The following is a 26,377-nucleotide window of genomic DNA, read 5'->3' as shown; positions in this document are numbered from 1 at the left end:
CAAGAGGTCAGCCTATAGTTTCTAAATATGTAAAATACGGGGTGGATTTGGTAGGATGTAACCCATAGAATTTGTGGAATAAAAGAACTTTATCTAGATATAATAGGTCAATATGAAATGGGCTGACCGAACAATATAAAGGTGGATAAATGTACCAGCCTACCCCGATGTTCGATATATTCACAAGTATACAAAGGTGACAGTAGAAGAGACTTGACCGCCAAACTATAGTTTTGTTGACAAAAAAATCAAAGGAAGATGTCTGAGATCATATCTTCGAATTACGTATACGCCGCAGTACTTCTCAACTCTGGCAAATCAGAAGCTAATAACCACTCGAAATTTCCGGTTACCAGGTCGAACACGAATTATGCATTATGCCAAACACTAATTGAATATTTATCTGGATCAAGTTGTCGACGCTCCTTCAAAAGCAATAATCCACTTGGAGATATGACTTTATGAGAGAATTGCTTTTTTGCTAAATTAAAACTACTTTTTGCTCACTAACGCTGACTCAAAAACAAACCAGAATATAGAACGCATATGGTCATACCTTAAGCAAACACACACACACGCAGATACCAACATATGGACGAGTAAACAAGCCGAGTAGCGAGCATAGCCTGTTTTACCGTCGACATAGAACCAAACATTTTCACATAAGTACATATTTATGGATGTTTGTGGTGCAAATTTACGTTTTCTGCTCAACAAATAATAACGCTGGCTAGGTCGGGAATCGCGGCGCTGCACGCCACCGTGAGGCTTGCTGCGAGTAGGGTACCGAGACCGCAAGTTTAACTACAAACTAGAGACGGCCAGCCACATGGGCGCATTTAATACATATGTTGAACTGGCGGTGGGGAGCGGGAGCACACGGTGAGTGAATGAGTGTAAAACATAGGAGAAGTACAACTGAGACCGACGTTGGAGCTTTGCTGGCCTTTGGTGAGGGAAAGTAAGAAAATCTAAAAAAGAATCGACTAAAAGAAGAACTCGAAAATGAGCACTAAGAATGGAGAGAGCTGCTTTTATGGAATGGAACACACAAACATACACATTTTGTGTTTGTGCATAATGAACTCTGAAGCAAATACGAAAGGTGAGCAACTGGCGTGGCGGGCAAGAGGTGTGTCTGGCAGCGAAGAAGAAAACAGAAAAAACAAAAACGAAAGAGGCACTCGCTGACGAAGCTGAAGTAATCGCAGTGACGAGCAACGCGCTGCACGCTGATGAGGTCGTTGCAATGGGTTATTTGTATGCATGCATGTGTATGTGTTGTGTGTGACAATAAAAATGAATGGAGAAAAACAAATTTATGGAAAATAAAAGGCTAAACGGTAAAAGACGGAAAACGATCGTTAAACTGGGGAATCTGCTATGAAAGTAAGCAAATAAAAATGATGTGGAATTAAACGAGCTAACTGCAACTACAACAAAAATAACAAACAATATGTGGCAATGTTTACAATAGCAATAAATAATGAAATGAAGAAAAATGTAAATAATTAAAGAAGAATATACAAAAAAATAAAAAAATAAATAATTAAAATAATTTTAAAAAAATTTCAATCTAAAATAAATGTAAATAATTAAAAAAAAAATAAAAAACCAATAATAAAAATGGTTAAAATAAAATAATTGGAATAAAATGTCAATCTAAAGCAAATAAAAAAATTAAATAAACAAAAATACTTAAAACAGAATAAAAATTTTAAATCTATTAACAATGAAGTAAAAAAAAATAAACCCAATAAAAACAACAACAAACTTTAACTTCGCCTACGTCGAAACCATAATACCCCCTTCACAAATAACGAAGTTTCCATACAAGAACTCTATTCTAATTGGTCAGCTGCTACCGCTATAAGCTACAGTGATCCGATCTGAACATTCTTCTTTTCTTCGAAGATTGCATTATTGCCTTAGATAATAAACCATACCGAATTTCGTGAAGATATCTCCTCAAATAAAAAAGTTTTCTATACAAGCACTCGATTCCGATCGTTCAGTTTGTATAACAGCTAATTGCTACAGTGGTCTGATATGAGTGAACAGCTGCTTGGAGAGAAAACGACAGGTGCAAAATTTCAGATCGATGTCTAAAAAACTGAGGGACTAGTCCGCTTATGGCTTATAGTTAGATACACAGGCTTAATATACCCCGTTCAGGGTATACAAATACTATACTTATATGATGCATAAATCAAAGAAAATAGGAAATAAAATGTTGAAAATTATTTATGTGCGCTTTAAGCGTTTATTCAACATTTTATTTGCTCAACTTATTTTGATGACATTTTTAAAGCAAATAAAATCAAATTAAATGATGAGGAATCCAAATAAATTAACACGTGACTCATATAATAAGTGGCAAAGAAAATAAATCAAGGGGCGTGTAGGTTATTGTGGCTGTGAATAAGTGCGCGAGTGAGTGCGGAATACGCGAGCGAGCTGGCACAGCGATAACCTCAAAACGAGGCATCTGTAGCGAATAGAAACGTCTAATAATTGATGAGTATTGATTATAAAAAGGTCAAAACTATGTAATAAAATAGAAATAGAAAGCAGAAGCGAATAAGAGAGGCATTCAGAACAAATTGTTAATATTATGTAAAGAAAAACAATAAATTACAATAATGGCTATTGCGAAAAATTAATGGGAGGCGCAGAAGTATGAAATAAATATGCAACAAATGGGTATATAAACAATGTTTCCTAATTACAAAATCTTAAAAAAGTAAAGAATATTTCAAAACAAAAAAATTAGAATATTGCAAGAAAAATTTCAAAATAAAACTTAAAATTTTCAAAGAAAAAAATTTTACTAAATAATTTTAAACAACAAAATATAAATAATATAAAAAATTACAAAGATTTTCAAAAAATAAATTAAAAAAATACAAAATCTAAAAATAAATTTAAAAAAATATTTTCTAAGACTAAATTTTTTTTTTCAAATTTTTTGTTCGTTTTATTAACTCTAAAATACACAAACTCCATTCAATATCGAAAGGTTGACTAAAAATACATTCAAGCCGAAGTAACAATATAAAATAAACTGAATTAATTAATTAAAGATAACATTAATTTAAGAAAAAAATTAACTTTTTCTATTAAAATAAAGACTTTTCATAGTTTTAATGAATGAAAAGCTTAATAAATCGCGAGAACAAGTGAAAATTAAATAAATATGTAAGGGGAACAATCAGTAAAAACGCGCGTAAAAAACGATAACACGCTTTATATGGTACAACAACAACAGAAAAAAGAATGTCAAGAATAACCGCAAGAACGCGCAAAATGCCGGGCGGGCAATGAACGCTGCTGTGTTCAACAACAATGCAAAAACTCTGCAAAAGCAAGAACGATAACAGCAGCAACCACAACAACAATAAGAGCAAATGTAAAGCGCCAAAGAACAGCGCAAAAAGCGAAAAAGAAGCCAAAGCAACACGCACAAACACACCATCAAGCTCAACGACTGGAAAATCACAGAGTGGAAAAAGAAATTAAAAACGTCAGCGCAGAAGAAAAGCAAATAAACGAAGCGTCAGCGAAGGAAAGCGACAAACAGAGTCAATGACGAGTTAGCACAATGACTCCGTGGCGCGGCAAGTTGCTGATACTTGCTGCTGACTGTGGTTTTTGTTGTTGTTGGCTGTGTTTATTGTTGCTGCTGCTATCATTTTTTGTTATTCTTGCCCGTCTATGTACAGCGTCTTGCGATTGAATTGCAATCGCATTATTTCGCATTTAATTTCTTCCACGTTCGCGTGTGTGTGTGTGTCTTCTGTTACTTTCTGCAGTGAATAAATCCAAACGCATAGCGAATGGTATTAAACAGCGCGCTGTATGCATGCACAGCTCACACAGACACGCGCACAGCAAACGCACTCGCGCCTCAGGGCGGCACAGTGCACCCGGGCGTATGAGTTACTACGCATTGGCAGTGAGGCGCGAAGTGCGCGTCCGAACAGGCGGCGGGTCGCGCGGTGTCGGTATCTGTGACTTCGTGCGTTTTTATACGCTGCTCACTTGGCACTTTATGCGCGTCTCAAATGCATATTCGATTTTATTTCGCCTTCTACTTTTTTCAATTTTCTTGCCTTTCTTTTCCTTTATTTTTGTTTTTGCAGCGCCGCGCGCTTTTATTTTTAGCATTCGGGAAGAATGCTAGACAAAGGTGCAGCAGTGCAGTAGACAAAGCCGAAGACGTGGCTGCGCATTCATTGCGTGCTGATGGCCTGCTTGGTTGGTCTTTCGCGCGATAACTTTAACGGGCTTCTTTTGTTTTTGCACTGCAGCAAATGAGAGAAATGTCGAGGGAAATGAAAAAAGAAATTTGAAATGCAAAAAGAGTTAAAAGGTAGAAAAGAAATATTTGTATAGACAGTCTTGACAGCATTGACGAGCGGCGCGGACACACATGCATACACACATATGTACATACATACGAAGCAGGCACTCGTCGCCGCTATTGATAGACAATAGTGCCCTGGCGCAGTGATAGATTGACGTGGCAATTGCATGGGCGAGTGGACAAAAATAAGATCTGAGAAAAATTGCAAAAATATCGTGGACTTCACACTGCACCTAAAGCGCTTATATTTGGTGCGAAAGAAATTTGCGAAAAAATAGAAAGAATTTTAATTTGAGACGGAATAGATTTTCCGGCAGATTGACAGGTACAGCGAGAAATTGCGAATACAAAGCGTGGTATATAGTAAATGTTGTTGTAAAAAAATGAGGAAAAAACTGAACGCCGAGGCTAAAATACCCTACAGAAGTACATTTCTTATAGCGTAGAAGGTTATAAAATGAAAATTAGCTTGATGGCTATATGCTAAAGTGCTCCGATATTGGCGGTTCAGACGAATGAGTAGCTACTTGATACGGAAAGAACGAGTGCAAACTCGGATCCTCATGCTGATCATTTACAAACATATAATAGGGTCTTCAATATATCGATCATATCGTTTAGCATAATGATTTCTTTTAATATTTCCTCTACTACTGTTTCGGTTTTAGTGAAAGGGTACCTCTGTCGTGTTCGTTAACTGCAAAGTACAGACTCTCGGAAATTACCACGCAAAATTTATAGGTTAGGTATGTCATTTTAAGGTCCAAGCTAATTTCATGAACTTTCAGATACACCCTACTAGATATACTCTAAATTTTAATACCTATCGTCATTTTTGCTTTCGACGCTTACCACGGGCAGCACTTGAAGTGTAGAAATTGAGAAAAACCTGCACTAAGAAGATTATGAAAGATGTAGGTTAAGTAGAATGATAGAAGATAATTAAAGGTGAAAGAAGAAAGGCAGTGAAACAATAAGTGGGAGACAATGTACCACTAACAGTATTTTTGTTGAATTCATAAAAAAAGTCGTAGAATAAAAAAATGATGGCGCATAACAAGAAAGGGTTGCCACCTGTTACAAATTATAATTGTTTTTAATTGATAAAATCAACGCATAACTAAAATATGGGTATCTAATTAAAGATGTTCAGAAACATTTTTGAGCGGGGTTGCCACCTATTGATAATAATAATTGATCACAATTAGTGCTGCAAATAATAACTTTGAATTAAAAAATATCTCCTCAAAATGCTGTGTGTATCGACTACTGACCCCAATATGCACAAGCAGAGAAGTTGCGAGTTTTCAAATAGCGTCCCCGTATTTGTATATTTTTGCCACCAATCAATTTCGTATACCCTATACGGAAGTGTTCATGCATCACTTAATGAATATTCATGCATACATAAATGCGTGTGGAATATAGTTTTATAGCGTGTCGCAATTTATGCCGCATAAACGCAACATGGACACGTCTTCCAGTGAAACATTGCCAAGTTGAACGCACCTACATATGTATGTATGTGTGTGGCCGCAGTTCCAATTAGAACAGTAAAAAATTTCTAAATATCTGCTATTTCAGCAGCACATAAAAACATACTTTTCAGTGTGTATGTGTGTGTGTATAAACATGTTTTTGCGTACGTGTGGCACGATTGCAGTTGCGATTAAGCAGATATTTTTCCTGACATATGAACTAGGCGACGCACTGCGGAGCAATTCGTAAAGCTTTACGCGCTGTTCTTGCATTGCGGTTGTTGCAATGGCTTCGACTGGTGTGGTTTGGCCACGTTGCAATGCCGCGACTTAGCACCCAATTGTATACATATGCACATTTGTTGATAAGTTTGTATGTGCCTGTTGATAACATAAAATATTTAGTGCACACGTAGACAGTCCAGCAGGCTGCTGAGCTTATACAGACAGTGGTGGTGAAAGGAAATGAGATGGGTTGGTCTGCAGAAAAATTGAAAAATAACTTCGCTTGGCGTTGTGATCTGAACGATATGTTCGGAAATTATAGTGCGGTCTTAGACAGTAAAATATGCCAGATAAGAACTTAATTTCAATCGATCAGTTTTCATGACAGCTAAATCTTTTAGTGGTTCCGTCTAAACAATATCTTCGGAGATTGTAGAGCTGACTTGGATAATAAACAATGCTGAATTTCATGAAAATATCGTGTAAAACAAAAAAGTTTTCCTACAAAAAATTGGTTTTGATCGATCAGTTCGTATGGCAGCTATATGTTATAGTGATTCAATCTGAACAATTTCTGCGGAAATTACTTTATTGTCATAGCTAATAAGCCACACCAAATCTTGTCAATATGTTTTGTCAAATAAAAAAGTTCTTCATATACAAATCTGATTCCAATTGTTCAGTTTGTATGGCAGCTATATGCTATAGTGGTGCGATATGGGCGATTCCGATGAACTAGTAGCTACTTGAGGAGAAAAGAATGTGTGCAAAATTTTAGATCGATATCTCAAAAATTGAGAGCGAGACAGACATGGCAAAATCGAGTCAGCTTGCAAGCTGGCCATACGGTGTAAAACATTAAAATTTTGGACATTGGTCAAACATTTTTTTGACAGGCTGTTGGTGCACACATTTTCATGTCTACCACTGTATACACATTTATGCGAAAGCCAGTATTTATTTGGGCTTGTAGGCTCACGGCACTTGCCTTATCACTGGCATAGATTCCACTCTATTTGTGTTGTGGTGCGTACGCAGTGCAATTGTTGTTGGTAATGCAGCGGAGCCAACATATTTCTGTGATTTGTTTTTTCTGTTTGATTTGGCTTTTAACACGTTTTTCTAATTTTTTTTGCGATTTTTCCGTAAACCTTGCTATATATGCACATTTCCAGTGCGCTTGCTGACTCCAGCGACGGTGACGGCCTGCTTTTACGCTATGCGGCGCTTAGCTACCCGGTGCTAACGGCTCGTGTTGCCGTTTCACACCGCCGCCCACCGTCACTGCGGTTGTTGCGCCTGATGCAGTGGCTCATATGTGAGTGTGGTGTATGTGTGTTTTGCGTATATGCACATGTGTATGTGGCAGTGCAATTTCCTAGCGCACGCCGCTGCGCGTATGTCAGCTACAACTTTTGGCTTCTTGTGTCGCTTAAATTTAGGGCATTCACTTGTTGTTGTAGTTGTTGTTGACTCGTGTCTGTCTGTCTGTTTGTCTATTTATGGCGTTGCTCTGCAGTTTGTGCTCATACATGTGTGCCCCTAACTTGCAAGCAACCTGCGTTGCCAACCCATAAACTTGATTTCTCGAAGCAAAAAAAAAAGTAAAAATAAAAAACAACAAGTGCATTGCAAATAAGTGGGGAAAGGGGTAAGGCAAATATGCGCATAATTAGCTGTGTGTTTTGTTTTGATTATTTTCTAAGTTTTGCTGCTCTAAAGTACAGTTAGACGCGACTTTACTGATTTTTCACTAGTTTCTAGCAAAATCTTGCAAATTTTACCCACATCTGATGAACACACCTGAACTCGATTTATATCAAAGTACATTTTTTGACCGCCTTTCGACAGGAAACGCTAAAATCTTTGTAGTTTGGAGACACATAAGTTAGAATTTAAATGTCCTTTTAATAGTCGAATGACTTTAAACAAAAACCGCCCCCAAATGTGGGAAGATAATGATCAATTATAATCGACTCAACCTTTTTGGTTAAACTTTTGGCATCATAGCCAGCCAATGCTAGACTTGAAAAAGAGAATTGAATCTGTGAAGGATCTCAACACATTTTACTTATGGACCAACTCAACGATTTTTGATAAAATTGTGGGTATGAATTTCCCTCTAGAACCAGAGGAAGCAGAGGATCTCAACATATGTAACTTATTGATCAACTCACCCTTTTTCGGTAAAGTTTTGAGTATGAAGCAGGTCAATGCTAGACACGATCCAAACCAAACTTGAATCTTTTGCAAGAACGACGTGAAGTAGAGGTCCTAAAAGAAATGCTTCAAAACAAAGCTGAAACCCCTGCATTCATCAAACACTGGCGACGAGATGTGAGCTATTTTGAAGGCGCTACTAAAGCTTTGTTTTAAACTACGTGGAAATATTTTTCATTTTAGTTGGTTTAGTCCTCATTTCACGGTTTTATTTGGAACAAAACACTATATAATAATACCTAAAACCAACAGCCGCATAGCACACCCACGTAATGTGCAAAAACCACTGTTTATAATACCGAAAACCGCAGCATATCTAACACCACACGCTAGACTACACAAACAAATGTGTGAGAGGGTGTTTGAGATTTTGGACGAGGAAAATATTTTCATTTTATCAATTTACAGCAGATTGGATGAATAATGTGAAGCAGTATGCGGGGCATAAGTGACGACGATCTCGTTGAAATATGCAAAAACAAAACAACAAAAGCAACAAACAACGAAAGACAAGTTAACTAAAAACGAGAAGTGTTGTGGCAAGTGAACTGGAAAGCCGAAGTGACATACAAGCTGCCACTAGGCATTAGCGAAGCGAATGAAGCGCACAAACGCGCGGAGGAGTAGGGGAGAAAATAGATAAACGAGTAAGAATAGATGGCATAGAGATGGATAGAAGCTGCGATAGAAGGAAAACTGAGGTTCGAGATTGAATGGGGGAAAGAGTCTAGGTGGTGAAACGAGCTTAGGTGCTGGAAAGCGTTTAGGTGGGGAAGAAGGTTAGTTGGACAAGTTGATTTCGGTGAGGAAAGCGCGTAAACTGGAGATGGCAACTTGATGTATGTATGCGTTGAGCAACGGTCGTGCTTGTGTATTGGAGGGTGTTTGACGAGTTCGGTCGAGGGAGAACGAGAAGTTGGGAACGAAGACGGCATATGCACGACGACAAGTTTTCGCATGTTTCGCACATTTTACTATTATGGCAAGATGTAAAAATAAAATATTAATGTAAAAACTTGCTGCTGCTAACTATGAAGTGTATTGTATATGTTGCTGCCACAAACACAATGCTGTTGCTGCTGATGTGCAACGCAATGCGAGAGCGCGCGCGCAAGTTGCAGACAAGTGGGCAAACAATAACAATAACAGCAATAGCAAAAACATGAAAAAATGGTGCTTCGCAAAAAACTTGAGAGAATAGCACACAACAACAACAATAATAACAAGAACAAAATAGCAACAACAAGAAAAAAAATTGTTTCGCCAAAAACTTGAAAACTTGCGAGAATACACAACAACAAAACTAACAACAATAACAGCGGCAACAACAACAAAAATCATGAAGAAAACTAGCATGTCTCCATGTAAAACAGCAAAAAATAACAAAAACAATAAAAAATAACAACAATACCTACAACAACCATAGTCCATTTTGAGAACAGCAATAATAATAGGAGCAACAATAAAAGTAACAACAACAATAACAAAAATACAAAAACGAGTAGCAACAACAACTACAACTCAACTTGAATTGCGAAACTTTTCCAATGTGAAGAAGTGCGAATGAATGCGGATATGCGATGTGAAACTTGCTGCGGCTGTTTGCTGCACCACAAGAGGATGCACTTGCCACAAAGCAGCAGCAGCAACGGCAGTAGAAGTTAAGTGGATTATGCTAGGCGACTTGCAGACAATTATATGCATATGTATGTTCCGAGTCTGTGCAACATGCCACCAACAACCACGCAGAGATAATTGAATGGCGTGGTGAAAGCGCATCCGTCATGCCACTAGGAACGCAGTCGCACGGGAATGAGGACAGAGCACGCAGCGCGGCGGGCGCATGGACACCAGCGTTGAAAGCGTAGCTGCAGCAACGAGTCGTGTGTAATAAACATAAAGTGTTTGCTGCTGGATAGATTATGGCGAAAGTAGCACAAGAATCAGCAGCGCATTGATAGCGCACTCGAAAGGCGACGCGCTTGGCGCAAGTCGAGAGGCCAGAAGATGCGACAAATCTGTTGAAGACGACGTGGCATCAGCTTTGCAGCAAGAAGTTCAATTGTTGTTTGGGCGTTGGAAATGAGTTCATGTGCTATTTAGCGGATGAAATGCTTAGCCAAACGCTATGCAAGCTGTACTTTGGTGGCAAAACGAGACGAAGAAGAAGAAGAAAGTTGATGACGTTGTCGTTGCTTTCTACACTCGTCTGTGGAGATAGCGGATAAGTGGAAAATCGGAAAAACTTTCGACAGTTAAAGAAACTCATTGTGCGAAGGCGCACGCATGCGACTGACGCAGGACGCAGCGTTGATGCGTTAATAGGCGTTGGCGTGCGTTCAGCTTTCCACGCATTATTTCAACTCCATGCCTCGCTTTCAGGCGGTTACGGATAAGAGCCATAGAAAAGCTGAGCACGCCGATTTTTATAGGCTAAAGTTACGCAATTATTAGTTCAAGTTAAGTGTAATTAATTGAATACTAAATAATTAACTTAATGACCATAGAAAATAACTTTTACGAACTGTCATTAAAATGTGTCTAGGTGACAGCTTTTGAAAGTTCTTTAGCACTCTCACGCAATCTAAGTAAATGACGAGGGTTGCTGTGTGTGTGTGGGTGTGTGTGCGATGCCATAAATCGTGCTAAGCAGGCTGTGATAAAATTTTCTAAAAGATGTTTCAGCTCAATATGAGGAGTAGAGTAGGCAGCCCTCGGAAGGTCACACATTCGAATGCAGATGCGTTCCAATTGTGAATACCCAATTTTTCCAATTAGATAGCTTTTTGAATAAGAAGAAGCTATAATTCTTTTCGCCGGTGAAGTTTTCCTTAAAAAAACTGGTAATTCCGACCTGTACTGGCTACACTTGCATCGTCTGAAGGAAGCAATCGCACAGAAGCAGCCACCTTTGGCCAATAAGAAAGGAATTGTGTTCCAAAAGGGCAACGTCAGAACTCATACAACGATAGTGAATCGACAGAAGCTTTGAAAGCTTGGTTAATAGTCCGAACCTGGCATCAAGTGCTTACTACCTGTTGCTGTCCAAGTCGACTGCTTTTGCTGGTGAAAAATTCGCCTCAAAAGTAACTTATGAAAATCGACTGTTTCCAGAAGCAGTTTACTTCGGCCAAGAAGAAAGGGTTGTGTTCCAACAAGACAACCTCAGGCCACATACATTGATAGTAACTCGCCAGAAGTCTCAAGTGCTTGGTTGAGAGGTGCTTTTGTATCTACCACATAATCCAGACCTGACATCAAGTGATTACTACCTGTTCGTGTCTTAGCCGATTGATTTTGCTGGTGAAAAAATCGCCTCGAGAGTAGCTTGTGAAAATATACTGTGCGAGTTTTTTGCCAATAGGGGAAAGGCCGAGGCCATAACTGTATATGGTATAACCCGAACCAGTTTGGAAATCATAATTTCAAGAATAAGATTTCAAGCTCCCTGGATCGAAATAATTCACCGATAACGATGAATCCTCAGAGTCCGTTCTAAGACCACTGAGCTTTAATTAGCTATCATAACCGCAGTGAGGTTGATTGAAGAACGATCGAATATAATTCGAGATAATCGAGAAATATTGTATGTAATTTTGGAGATTCTTATATGAGAAAAAGTAATGGTCGAGCCTTTTTCTATACAAGCAACTTAAATCAATAAATTATTTCATTAAACGCTTGAGAAATATAAACTTCAAATGTACAAAAAAATAAGTCTAAACTATATTATTTCCTCAAAAAGTTATCATTTACATCCTTGAAGTCTTATTTAATAGAAAAATATTTGAAAAATATTTTATATGCCAATTACTTTTAGCTTATCAAAAATTGTATCTGGCAAATAAATTTCCGCTACCAAGAAAAATATGCTAAGAAATACAAAAATTTTGCAACTTACACACACACGGATGTACAGCAGCAAAAGTCATACGAAATTGCCTTCAATATCATAACTGTACACACAGTGCACGAGTACGTACCTGCAAAGAGAAGAGAGAGAAAAACAAACTCAATTAAAATATATTTCGTTAACATATTTTCTTAAGTGCCAAAGCCAATAGTTGTAGTATTTACAGTAACCACAACAAAAACCGAAAGATTCAAATCAGAGATGGAATAAACTGATAAATACCAAGAGCAAAAATTGTGTAGAGAAAATGAACAGACAGACTTTCGGTAAACAACTCGGAAGTCACATATAACCTTATTAAAGTTGATGAAAAGATAAACCGAACAAATGGACAGTTAAAAAGATCAAGGAGAACAGGTGTTAATTGTGAAAATAAATATGCAGACATTACCGAGTATTTATAGGTATGTAGGATGTGCATGAGTCCGAAGCTTGTGTGGGCTGGCTGCACAGGGCATTTGAAAAGTGTGAAAATAATATTAAGCACAATGATATAGACATGGTGAGCAAGGAAAGAGACTTAATGATGGTAGCTAAGCTTCTAAATATATGTGAGGTTATGTTTACTCATGGCTTTTATAGAAAACAACAGCCGATCGTCTTTACTTTATGCGCCTTTAATAGTTAGCGATTAGCGAGTAGCGAAACGAACAAGCAAAGAGCGCAAATGAAATTTTCTGACAGCACTGAAAGAGAGAGAGAGTTGTCACTACCGGCTTTGTGGCGACTCGGCGGCATTCAGTGACGGAACTCTATACTTTCAAGTATTTGATTCAAATATTAGGTAGACATGTATGTAGGTAGGTGCTGCCACCATGGGTTCATTTTGATGCACTACCATTCAGAGGACCTTATAATCCTGCTATGCCTTGCATCGCGGAGCAAAAGGCGACAAGCGGATATTACAAAAAACCGCCACAACAGTGAGCAGTTTGTACGAAGTTATGCTGAAGACCAAGACCCAGCGACAAAAGTACGACAAAACTTCCCTTCGAGCACACCAGGACTGTCGCGTTGACGATTCGCTATATTTGGCCGTGGCGTAAATCATTATTAGCGCTACTCGTTGCGTGTCTTTCGCCCCGCTCTCGTATTATGGCCTTTATGGCGCCGACACATGTGCATGCGTAGCCAAGAAAAGCAAATAAACAAAAGTATGAGCATACATTTTTAGAAAACGCAGAGGAGAAAAAACTACGATTCTGTGTAAATTTGGCACAAAAATGGGCAGCGTAGCCGATGGGACGCACTGCGACCATATAAAGAGCGGCAAGCGCTCAGTTGGAGTGCGTCATGTAAAAAATCAGTGCAAAAAACAATAAAAAGGAAAGAGGAGTACAAGAGCGGCGCAAGTAAAACGATGGAAAAGGTCAGCGGGAAGGCAATAGCAACGCTAAAGTGGAATAAACACACACGCACATACGTATGCTATAATGGATATAGTACATACAATACAGAGGCTAAAAGTGGAATTGGGTTGAGTTGTGTTAGGTTATGGTTCTGCTTTACGCTGCCGCTTTTTTTCTCTGGCAGCGCAAATAATTCCTGTTTTCGTTAGCTTTTCGCCTTTTTGTCGTACGCTTGACTGCCATGACATTATCTTGACAAATCTTGCCAAGTTAAGATCGGCAACAAAATGGCCAGCAAACTCGCACGACAAGGCGTGCACTCAATATGCCCAACTTAGTGCGACGATTTGTAAGTAGAGGCGAAAAACAACAATAAAAAGAAAAAGTGAAAAACGACGCATGCGAGGAGTACATCATCGTTTGCCCATTGTGAACTGGCACATGCCTATGTATGTATGTGTGAGTGTGTTTAAAAGTGAGGGCGTGTGTCTGCTTGTTTATTATTGTTTAATATATGTACATATTTTTCTACTTTATCAGTTTTTGTTTATTTTTTAACAAATGCTGTGCATGTAGTCCGGCGTGAATTGTTTACTTTAGTCAATTTACTGCTGCAATCATTGGCATTACCAGATGTTTAGTATGCTCACATGGCGCGGTCATAATTATGACCGTATGTATATAACTATGTGGCTTTAGACTTAAGACCCTGCAGGAAATTTTGTTAAAGAAATATTTTTTTTTATTATTATAAAGTTTTTTTTTCATTATTATCATTTTTTTATTTTAGTTTAAGTTAATTTTTTTATTTTTGTTTTAATTATTTTATTTCTTAATATTTCATTATAATTTTTATTAATTAATTTAATTTTTTTTAATTTTAATTAATTTTTTAAATTGTAATATTTTTTCTAAGTTCATGCATTTTTTTAATTTATTTTTATTTTTTATATACTTTTTAGTAATTGTTTTTAATTTTTTTATATATTCATTAATTTTTGTTAATTTTAATTACTTGTTTAACTTCAACTAATTTTTTTAAATTTTAATTTTAATAAATATTTTAAAACTTTTGGATTAAAATTTTAATTTTTTAAATTTTTAATCAAAAGTTAATGTTAATTATAATTTATTCTTTAATTAAAATTTATTTCATGTTAAAAACATTTACAGTTTTTTAATTAAAAATTACAATTAATTAAGAATTATAATTAATTAAAAATTAAAGTTAAATAAAATTTAAAACAGAAAAAACTTTAATTAAAAAATTAAAAAAAGAATTAATTTAAATTTTTAATTTTCTGTTTTAAATTTTAATTTTTTTAATTTAAATTTTATAGTCTTACTTTCTTCATCACCTAGTCAATTTTCGTACATATTGTAAGCGTCTATTCTACCATTAAATTCTTAATTGCGATCTCTCTTGTGAACAAGATAAGAAGAGCAAAGCAAAATATTTCTCTAGGGCACTCAAACCAATTTAGCTAATGTACGATTAGTCATTATCCTTTTTCATTCAGAATTTTGCTGGAATACATAAAAAATAAATTTTAGTAAATTTTTTAATGAAACATCCCCGGGTGTCTATCAAAAAAATAAGCCGAATAAAATCCCTCAATGAAAACTTCAACGTTTTAGCCAACAAAAATATTGAAAGAAAAGATGAACAGGGAGAAGTTTACTTAATTGCTTATGAGACAGATTGTGAACTGGTGTATCAAGAATATTGTCTAAATTCCCAGCAGGGTGCGTTAATAAATATTTTCATATTATATACATACATATGTATATATATAAATGGAACCTATATAAACTATTTACAACAAGATAATGATAATTAATGTAAAATAATATTGTAAAGTGTCGATTAATATTCTAAATATAGACGGTTCAAGAGATTGCAGCATACAGAGTAATAATGAACGTCAATAAAACGATTGACATTGATGATTGATTTTAATTTATTTTTAATAGAAATCGTGCTTAATAACATTTACATTAACACACATACGAGTACATAATTCTTCTTATGTAAACAATTATGTATAACAATGGCGGTCTTCGATTTGCCTTTACTTAAAAACGATTTACAAAAAAAAGTGTACACGTTAAGCAACAACGAAGTTAGGCTGTTGAGTTCGATAGAAGAGGGGATGTTGGTAGCTCATTCAAATGGCATAACAGCTTGCTAGTTGATTATGCCAGACATTTATACCAGTTTCTTGTTTTATTGATCACTCTCCCTTTCTTGGTCAAAATGCAAAAATGTTAAGGTTAAGTTGGGTTATGTTATTCTGGATGGCTACGCATAGACGCAGATCGATGCCAGAGGGAGTGCCGTTAGGTAGTTCATGAGAAGTAGTCATCCTTCACGATGCCAGTGCTTGACGTGAATTTCAATAGGTTCTGCGGCCTCACGATTGATACTACATCCAGTGTCTCATATTATGGGGTTCCCAAATGTTTGAAATGTGAAATTCACAACCTACGCTTTTCACAAAAAAATTTAGTCGTGACCTTTTTGTTCAAATACTTATAAAGCTACATTTTGTGAGCAAAATACAAGTTTCATTTAATGAAATCAAACACTTTTACGGGCTCTTCAAAGTAATCTTAAGCAAAAGCTTTTTAGACCACCGAGAGGATGCAAGCATTGAAGAGACATTTCAATAATACGAAAACGTACAAGGTCTAGTTTAGTTTTCTTTGTTGGTAGCAAACAAGGCGGAACCAAATTTCTGCCAACAATAAAAATAAAAGCATTACTTGCATGCGCTTATCAATAATTGTATTTAATTTCAGTGTTTGTTGTGACCCTCCCCAGCATACCGCTGGTATCATCAGCGCGCACAAAGAGAGAAAGCCACAGATAATGTATTTAATTTTGGAAATTGTATACAAGCAATGAACTTTAATCACCGTTATTCATTAAAAAAGGCAGTGAAAACGAAGTATAGTACAACAACAGAAATAATAAATAAATATAAATAAGTGCTGAACTTAACAAGGTTCCACGGAGATAATGAGAAATTGAATTTAAGTTGATTGTGCGCAGCGCAGAGGCTTACAGTAAACGTTGTTGCCAACAACAACAGCAACGGCCTAGCAGCACTTGAAGCTAAGAAACGCTGTGAGCTTTGGGTCAGTTGGGGTGCGCGAAAAGCAAATTGAAGGCATAATAATAAAAATAAAAAAAAAACGAAATAAATAAAATAATATAAAAAAGAAATATAAAAAATATATATACATATACATATATATTTTTGTAATGTAAAAAAAAAAAAAATAATAATAAAAATAAAAATAAAAACTAAACTAAGAGATACATATATGAGATAACAAAACAAGCATACTCAAGTTGGTGCTCTTACACGCCGTTCAAATATAAAGAGACTACAAAAAAAACAACAACTACAAATGATTCACGGACATTTTCGCAGTTGAGCACTGCTACGGCACCGTTATTTATTTTCGTTTTCAATTTGCGAAAAAGTGAAAATGTCAAGTGCATCAAGTGATGCGTAGCCGATTGGAACCAAACGCGCAACAACAACAACAAAGGGAACAACCAGCAGCAGCAGTCGTAGCTGAAGAGGATTTGCTTTGGTAGACAACAACTTGATTAAACGAAGGAAACAATACAAAGTCTTCGGACAGCCTGGGGAGGCGAATGGCACGCGGTAGTCGCTCAAGCACAACGCAAGGTGGTGGGCCACGCTTTGGGCAAGTCAGTGAAGCAACAAAACAAAGTTTTAGTGTTTGCTTTTTTCATTGACTCTCAACTCACTGCTGCTGGCATACGTTCGCGAAATGGGTCAATAATATAAATGCAAATTAAGCGAGTTATAAACGCGTCTTTAATAGTCGCGCATTAAATGCAACTTGTGACAACACACACAGACAATCTTGTTAAGATTTAACGAGTTGATACTGCAGAAGATTGCTTCGTGATTAGAATAACTATTAGAATTGGTTTAAAAACAGAAAAAAAAACAAAAAACTTCCGCAGCTGTGTTGCCAGCCAATCACGCTAAGTGGTTATTAAGTTGCTGTCGTTGGCAACGCGGAATTCCTATAGCATGTGCTCATGCTTAAATTTATATTACTCCAATTATTAAATGTGTTTTGCTTATTTCGTTAGTTCCGTTCTTTTTGCACTTTGCTTTGTTGTCAGTGCTGCGGTCGAGCTTTCGGCGAAACTTGATGTTTTCATTTCATTACTTTTATTTTCGGAATGAAATTTAAGCAGCGAAGGTAGCCGGAAAGCATAAGAAAATGTGTAATTGTAAGAAAATAATAAGATACTGTGAAGAAAAGGATAAGTATGCACATTAAAAGGTAGTACAAAATAAAAATAAGAAGGCTTTGTTGCTTTCACCTACACGTGGACGGTTTTCATACCACTTAAAAGGAAGTACAAGAAGGACCACCAAAAGTTTCGCTTAAAAAACAATGATTTCGTGTTTCACTTTTACGTGGAGAGCTTTCAGACAAAATTAATTTCGAGCTTTCACTTTTATGTGAAGAGCTTTTTTACAAGCAGCGGTTTCGTGCTTTCATTTTTTACGGGGAGAGCTTTCATGCAAATTAAAAGTAAATACAAACTAATCCACAAAAGTGAGTTGGTGCTTTCACTTTAGAAAAAGTTTCATACAACTAAAAGCTCGGTTCAAGTAGAGAGCTTTCATGCAACTTAAAAGCTTTTATTTCTCTGTTATTTTGCAGCTGTGGGTGGCTTTCGAACTCACGACCCACTGAATTATTCTTCTATATAAATACAAGTGCAGTAAAAAATGAATTTTTAGCTTGAATTACTGGATTTTTGGAAAGCTCTTCATTTCTATTTCTTGTCGCCAAAAGATTTTAAGGACATTTTCTAGTATCTAAACCTTCAACTTTGGCGAAATGATGCTTCCCGCGGTAGTTCAAATACTTTCGTTTCTTCTTTTCCTGAAATAAAAGTTGTCTAAGTAAAAACCGTTAGAACCTCAAGCTCCAGAAGAGTTACGTCAAATCTGTATATGTTGTTTAAAGCTCCGACTCATTCACTCATTTGAAAATTTATTAATTTTGTATACCACTTCTTTACGTACTAATATTATATCATTATAAAACCTCTCAATTGTTTAAAATTTGAGAAGCATACCCGGTGCATTGAGACACCCTCTAAAGTAAAAGTAACAGGTATACCGACATACATATGTATATTCAAAACTGTGCTTTCGAACGTCGTAAAGGTGTTGAGTGAAATGTGCCATAACTTTAGTAAAACTGCCTGTCAGTTGGATTAACCAGATCCACAAACAACCAGCATTGATCATCAATATAAGACTACAACAAAATCGATAAATAATATATAGAAACGATTTAGGATGGTAATTTGTATGACTTAGCTCATTTCAGTGACAGAGACACAGCTACACACAAGCACTTGACTCTTTTCGCTATCTTTCTGCATCTCACGCTATGCAAATAGAATTCTAATAATAAAGCTGTGACTCGTTTGCAGCTGTTCAAGCCGGTTTCAGCCGAGTTAAGTGTATATGAAGATAAATAAGAATTGAGTGTTTGTTTGTCAAATTGAATAAAGTACTATATTTTGATTGCTTTTAACAAGTTGAGGTGATTTTAAGAACAAATATTTGAGGGTAATAGTGATTTATAAGAGGTTACTTTGGTGACTCTCACTAGAGCATATGGAATATAGAAGAAGATAAGTATATAGCTAGACTGGGGGCGTCGTTTTCAAATATTTCGGAATTTCTTGATCTCGTAGCCGCTATCCAGAAGAACCTCCGGACTGTTTCTATTCTAGCAGCAGTTCACGGTTGTAAGCATCAATATAATGTAGTATATAATTTGCTGAGCTCAGGTTTATAAATAATTTTTGTAGCTAATTTTTAAAACTGTGGGGAGAATTTTTGTGAGTTTTTCAACGTTTTATTTAGAATCTTGAACCCCCTTTCTTTTAGGCTAAGCTCTTTGGTGTTTTAAATATTTTTCTTGAAAAGTAATTAACCATTGTCTTAAAAGCGGCTTCTAGCACGACGGTAATAGCGCATTACTTCATTGCTTCGAATGACAAATAAAAAGCAGGTTTTCTTCGGCCATAATTAATATGCAATTGAATTGTTAGTAAAAAAAATAGATAAATAACGAAAAATGAAAAGCAATGAATTAAAAAATATATTTATAAATAAAATTAAAAAATAATAAATAATAACATAAAAAAACAAAAAAAATAAAAATTTAAAAACCAATAATAAATAATTAAAATAACAGAAGCAACTACTTGAAACAAAAAAACCCACACACAAAACATACAAATAAAATGCATATACCATATTTACAAAAACAAATAAAACATATGGACACTTTTAATATATGAAGTGCAAATGCAAACAACCCTAGTAATTTATTGTAGTCGCGCATTTGTTCATACTTTTGACAAAAAATAAAAAAACCTAACAAAACTATTCGACTAAAGCGCGCAAAAACTCGTAAAAATAAATCAATTCGAATTCAAACTTGGAAATTTAGTTTGCCGCTTCACGGTACTTGAAAGTCCACACTTGAAGCTAAGCTTTATGGTTGCGCTATTAGCCATAAAGATTACAGTTAAAAGCGATATGCATGCACATGGTTAGCTATATTTGAAAAAGGTCATAAAGACAAACAAAAACAATAACAATTTAATTTAACAAAGTGACAAATCAAAAAAGGATGTAATTACTATTTTTTGATAAAGTTTATGGCAAGGAAATGAAAAAATGCGAATTTTTTGATAGTGAGATATTATAAAGGTATACATGTGTAGAACACATTGCTGAAGTAATTTCGAGAAATGGCCGAGTTTTCAGCCCTTGGTTGGATAAAAATCCGAGTCCGTGCAGTAACCCGTTTGTCGTGGTAACGGATCTTCATGCAAGCTGAGATCGCAATGCGAAAAAAAGCGTTTCAGTGAAATCTTGACCGCTTATTGCTTACATCTTTACCTCTCTCTTTCTACGTTAAATTTTTTTGCGTTTTTTATGGCAGTACGTAGTCACATGGTTCCTAAAGATATTAATCTTTATTTTGTAACTTCGACCTTTCCCTTTTTACAGCAAAATTTGGATTTCTCTTTCAGTTAAAAATTGTTAATGTCTGCTAAAAATATAATTATTTTCTGTTTCGGCGCTTTCTGTGCGTGTTATACTTTTTAATTTAGTTTTTTTTTATTTATTCGCTTTTTTTACTTATTTACTTGGGTTTATTGTATTATATGCGTATATGTAGATGTATATTTCCAAATATTTTTTAACTTTTTTCAATTTTTTTATTATTTCTTTCTTTTTGTTTTAATTTTTTTATTTTAGTATTATAAGTGTATTTGGTGCACTATTCTTCTTCCTTTTTTGTACGCCACATCTTTGCTTTGCGCAAATATCCGCCGCACTTTGTGCGTCCATAATTGTTGTTTGTTTTGCTATTTTCGCTGTTGTTGTTGCCAGTAACCACAAGTGCTGACGCTATTTTTGCTGCATTTATTTCATTTTTCTCTTTTTTTATTTTTGCTTTAATTCTTTTTTCAATTAACAACATTGTTATTGTTGGCATTATTTTATTTTTTATGATTTATAAGCGCTTCACAGGCACTTCTTGTTTTAAAAGCCGCGTCCAGCAGCCAGCAACCGCCAGCCAACAGGCAGTAATGCGTTCGTGCGTTGCGTCTGTATGCTCTCAGGTGAATTTTAGCAAATTTTTTTGCCATATTTTTTATGCAACTCATGGTAGTTGCTTTTACAACAACACAGCCGCTTGTTGTTGCTTGGTTACTTTTGGCCATTGCCGCTGTTGCTGCTGCTGCCATATGCGCTTGTTGGCCATATTTCGCTTGCTTGCAACATCGGCGCTTTAATTGGTAGTCGGTTGCTGTTTGAATTTTATATAGAAGTGCTGCAGCCGCAGCTAAGAGCGTTTGAGCGGCATGCAGACGCGCACACAGCTTGCTTTTTCAGCCTAAATATTTTGCCCCATGTGAAGTAGAGCGAAAAGCTTTTCCAATGAAATTTTCAAATTGCCGCAAAACTCTTGTGGTTTAATTAATGATTTATAGTTTTTATTTTAGTGGGTTCGCTGGTGTGTGTGTGCGCGATTTTATTGAGTTGGAGTAGGCTTAAATTATACTTTTAAATTGCTTTCATATTTCTGAACTGGGCTTCCGTTTTTTAAAAGTTTTTTGCTGTTTTTTCAAAGCACTTTCTTTCATAATATTTAAATTGTTCTAAATTTCCAATATACTCACAGTATTTATTTTTAACATAATACATTTTAATTGTAAATTTATATTATAAAATAATGATTTTTTATTTTTCAATTACTATTATGTATAACCTTTTAAATTTTATTGTCTTTTTTCTAAATTATTTTGCGTTTTTTTAAGTTTTTATATAGTTTTTCTTATTTTTTGTTTTTTTTTTTTAAATATATTTTTTAGTTTTTTTTTTTTGCAAATTTATAAATTTTTTTAATTACTATTATGCATATTTTTTAAATTATATTGCCCTTTTTTTTAATTATTTTGCGTTTTGTTAATTTTTTAGTTATTGTTTTTTTTTTAGTTTTTATTTTCAATAAATTTTTTTTTTATATTTATAATATAATTTTGATTAGATGGAATGTATGGAGTGTCAGCTCTCACGATGACGGTTTTCATTGCCGTTCTCACGATCAATCCGGCACTATGCCACGAAATTACTACAGGAATTTTTTCTGCCGTTCCAACAACAACGGTATTCATAGAATTTCGACTGCGAAGTGTTAGAGAATTTTTTTAAAAGCCACAATTGTTTTGCAATTGCAAATAATAAATTTGTTTTGTATGTATGTGCATGCCAATAGCATAAACAATTTCACATACAATTAAATTACTTAGAAAAAACGCATAAATCAATTTAATTGTTGTCTTGTCATTGTGTAAGTATAAACAATTGCAAATTGTTATGCCATAAAATGCTGTAAAATATTCGAAAATTATATGCAATAAAAATTAGTATTTACATATGTTTTTAATTTTATACAATTATTGCATTATGAAATGCATAATTTATCACAATGCACATTCTATTTTCTACTCCACTGCTTATTTAAATGAATTTTTACAATTATGACACAGACAATTTGATATTCAGGCTTTAGAAAAATTAGCAACACACACCTTTTGCGCTTTTGCAACGCGCCTGTATAATAATATGCACACACGTTTATAGAGATATATACATACATACATATGTGTGTGTGTGTGTGCAACGACTCACGAGTGGGTAAACAATATCAAATTAAAAGGCAAAAAGCTGAACAAATGCGAGGAAACGCTTGCTTTGAACAGCGCCGCACTTAGTGAGCGCGAGACAGGCGTCTCTTTAGTGTTTAGCTACCAAGCAAACACGCCGCCAACGTCGCTATAATCGCCCACCTGTGCGCCGCGGCTAAGCTTCACGTGCCGACACCAAACCACCGCGAGATACAACTAATAAATCAAAATAATCGACACTTGAAATTTGACCAACAATTTAGCCGAAAAAAATATGCCGAGAAACAGCAGCAAACAATTAAATTAAGGGGCTAAAATTTGGGGGGCGGAGCGTAAACAAAACACAAAATAAATAACATTAATGAAACATAAACAATAACAACTACGAAAAAATGCGACTTTATTTCACAGCGTGTGATTAATTTTCAATTTTTACACTTTTCTGGCTGTGAATCATTCGGCGCTTAGGTGTGAACGCGGAGATACTTGCTTGCTTTATTGAGTGTGACTAGATGTGTGTCTTTACTATAATTCGAAGCACAATTAATATGCGGAATGAAGTATGGAACAAAATAGCATAAGTAATTAGAAAAATTAATGAAAATAAAATAAAAGCAAAAATAAAAAAAAAATTGAAAAAAATTAAAAAAAAGATTAAAAAAAAAATAAAAACATAGAAATAAAAATATATGTACATATGTATATAAAAAAAATTATAAAAAAAATTACAAAAAAATATATAAAAAAAGTTATAAAAAAATAAAAAAAAAATTATAAATAAAAATATTAAAAAAATAGAAAAAAAATTAAAAAATATAGATGTTAAAAAAATAGAAGTTAAAAAAAGGAAAAAAAGGGAAAAAAATAAAAAAGAGAAAAAACAGAAATAAAAACAAGAAAAAAATAAAAAAGAGAAAAAACAACAAATATAAAAAAATAGAAAAAAAAGAACAGAAATAAACACAATTATAACAAATTATTTAGATTTTTGCGTATTAATGGCGTAAATATATGAAGTCAAATATGATTACTTGCGGATAATAGTAATTAAGCACGAAGCAGGTGGAGTTCAAAAGCCACTCAAGGCAGTAAATTGCTAACAAACGACTTTTACTTAACACTTTTGGTGATTGTCTGAGAATTTGCTAAAAAAAAACAATAACAAGAAAAAAAACCTAAAAAACATGTAAAATATAATATATTTGTATTACGTAAGCGTACAGTTGCTTTTTTTATGGCATAAAAGGGTATAAAAAGTTCTTCAACTTCATTTTGAGCGGTCAGTTTATATGACAGCTATAAGCTATAGTGCTTCGATCTAAACGATTTGTGGGGAGATTTTAGAATTGGCTTGGACAATAATATATGCCAAATTTCCTGAATATAATTTGCCAAACGAAAAAGTTTTTCATACAAGAACTTCATTATGATCGATCAGTTTGTAGGGCAGCTATACGCTATAGTGGTCCGATTCGAACAATTTGTTCGTAGATTGTAGCCTTGCTTTGGACAATAATCTATGCCAAATTATATTGTCTAATAAAAAAGTTTTCCATATAGGACTTAATTTTGCGATTCCTACAATTGAGCAATTACTTGGGGAGAAAAGGAGTTGTACAAAATTTTAGATCAATATCTCAAAACCTGAAAGACTAGCTCGCGTATTTACAGAACGCACAGACGGGCATAAATCGAGCTAGGTGATCATTTATATATGTATATACTTTATGGTCTCCGACTTTTACTTCTGGGAGTAACAAACGTCGTGGCAAACTTAATATACCTTGCTCTGGGAAGGCGGTTGTATATTAACAATATAAAATATTTGTTTAATAATTTTCATATAAGGCTTTTTGAAGGGTTCCCAACAAATTAATTATTATATAACGCAACAAAAATCAGGACAATAAGCATACTCGTATAGTTATATTCCTCAAAAGCCTTTTTTTCCCCAAAACCATAAAGCTACATACACATTATGAACTGTCAAATTGTTTATTTCCAAACCAACGCAAAAAAATAGATAAATAAATAATAAAGTCCATTAAATTTCCCACAGTAAATTCCGTGCAGCTTAATCTATTTTCATCTACAGTCAAACAGTCATCACACCTTTTGGCGCACATAAAAATCAATAACAAAGCCACTGAATGAGATTTCGCCCGAAGGCCTAGCCACCCTTACCTTTCGCAGCAGCGAACTGTTGGTTTGGCAGACGGGTGAAAATCACTGAAAGCCGGCAATAATATTTTTCGCTTTGTAAGCGCTGCGAATGAATGCATAGAGGCGGTGAATAAAAGTAGCAGAAAAAAATTAAATTGCACTTACGCTCCTGGTGGGCAATGCAATAGAACGCGGATTGGATGGCTGGTTGGGGTGGTGAGTGGTAAGGTCGCAGTGTTGGCAGGGAATGTGACGAGTGTTTGAAACTGATGAAATTCGCACAGCTCAACCAAAGGCAAAGTCGAAAACAAACAAGTGTATATGTAAAGCATAGAAAAGTTCAAATGCCAACAGTGGCCGACGGCTTGGCAGTAGCTGAATTTTGTGGCGCGCTCTTGGCGCTGCGCGTAGCATGAGGTCAGGCCGTGCAGACGACGTAATAGTTAGTCAAACGATTGCAATGGACTATACAAAAATTCCTAACGAAACGAAAAAATAAATAGCAACACAACAAAAAAGGCGAAATGGACAAAAGAAGAAATGTGCTGTTGGTGGTACAAAGTCATGTTGATTTAGCGAAAAGTTAGTTGGCGCATTGCACGGGGCACATAAAAGGTGCTGCTGGCGGTCAGCAATAGGTGCTGTTTGTGCGCTTACTGATTTGGTTACGGCGCGGACGTGAATGCCAGCGCAACGAACAACAAACAGAAGTGCAATACGGTTGAAAAAAAAATCAAGAAAAAAAGTTGGCTTCGGATGCCCAGAAGCTATAATACCGTTCACATGTGCATTTCTCATAGCATAAAAGGGTATAAACAGATCTTAGTCTTCATTTTAAACAGTTTGTTTGTATGACAGCTATATGCTATAGTGGTCCGACCTGAGCAATATATTGAGAGATTGTAGCGTTACTTTGGAAAATAATCTGTGCCGAATTTCGTGAAGATATTTTGTCAAATGAAAGTGTCTTCCATACAAGGACTAGAATCTGATCGATCAGTTTGTATGGTAGCTATATGCTATAGTGGACCGATCTGAGCAATATGTTTGGAGATTATAGCGTTGCCTTGGGCAATAATCTGTGCCGAATTTCGTGAAGACATCTTTTCAAAAAATGGGTCTTCCATACAAGGGCTTGATTCAGGTCGATCAGTTTGTATGGCAGCTAGATCCTATAGTGGTTCGATAAAGGCGGTTACGATAAAAATGAACAGTTTATTTGGAAGGAAAAGGGTGTGTCTAAAATTGCTGGTCGATACCTCAAACTATTAGAAACCAAATCGCGTGGAAAACTTAATATATCCTGGGGTATATTCAGGGCATAAAAAAGTGCGAAGAAAATAGGAAGTGTAGAGATGATGAAACGAC

The 26,377-nt window shown here is 35.3% G+C and overlaps 1 protein-coding gene across 33 annotated transcripts in view; it reads right to left on the bottom strand.

Moving 5' to 3' along the window:
* The window catches only part of LOC105227368 (poly(rC)-binding protein 3), a 232,957-nt gene that overhangs the window by 103,243 nt on the left and 103,337 nt on the right, over nt 1-26,377 (bottom strand). Inside the window, exon 1 of one of the 33 annotated variants that reach the window (XM_019990686.3) lies at nt 12,191-12,272. The exons of the other annotated variants lie outside the window; for them this stretch is intronic. The gene's annotated coding sequence lies outside the window, so the exon portion shown is untranslated. Of the gene's footprint in view, nt 1-12,190; nt 12,273-26,377 lie in introns of those variants that run through there. 33 annotated transcript variants of the gene reach the window in all.

The sequence above is a fragment of the Bactrocera dorsalis genome, chromosome 5, assembly GCF_023373825.1.
Source record: "Bactrocera dorsalis isolate Fly_Bdor chromosome 5, ASM2337382v1, whole genome shotgun sequence".
In the NCBI taxonomy this organism is placed as follows: Eukaryota; Metazoa; Arthropoda; class Insecta; order Diptera; family Tephritidae; genus Bactrocera; species Bactrocera dorsalis.
Note: the sequence above shows the minus strand (reverse complement) of the source record. Positions and strands in the feature narration are given on the sequence as shown.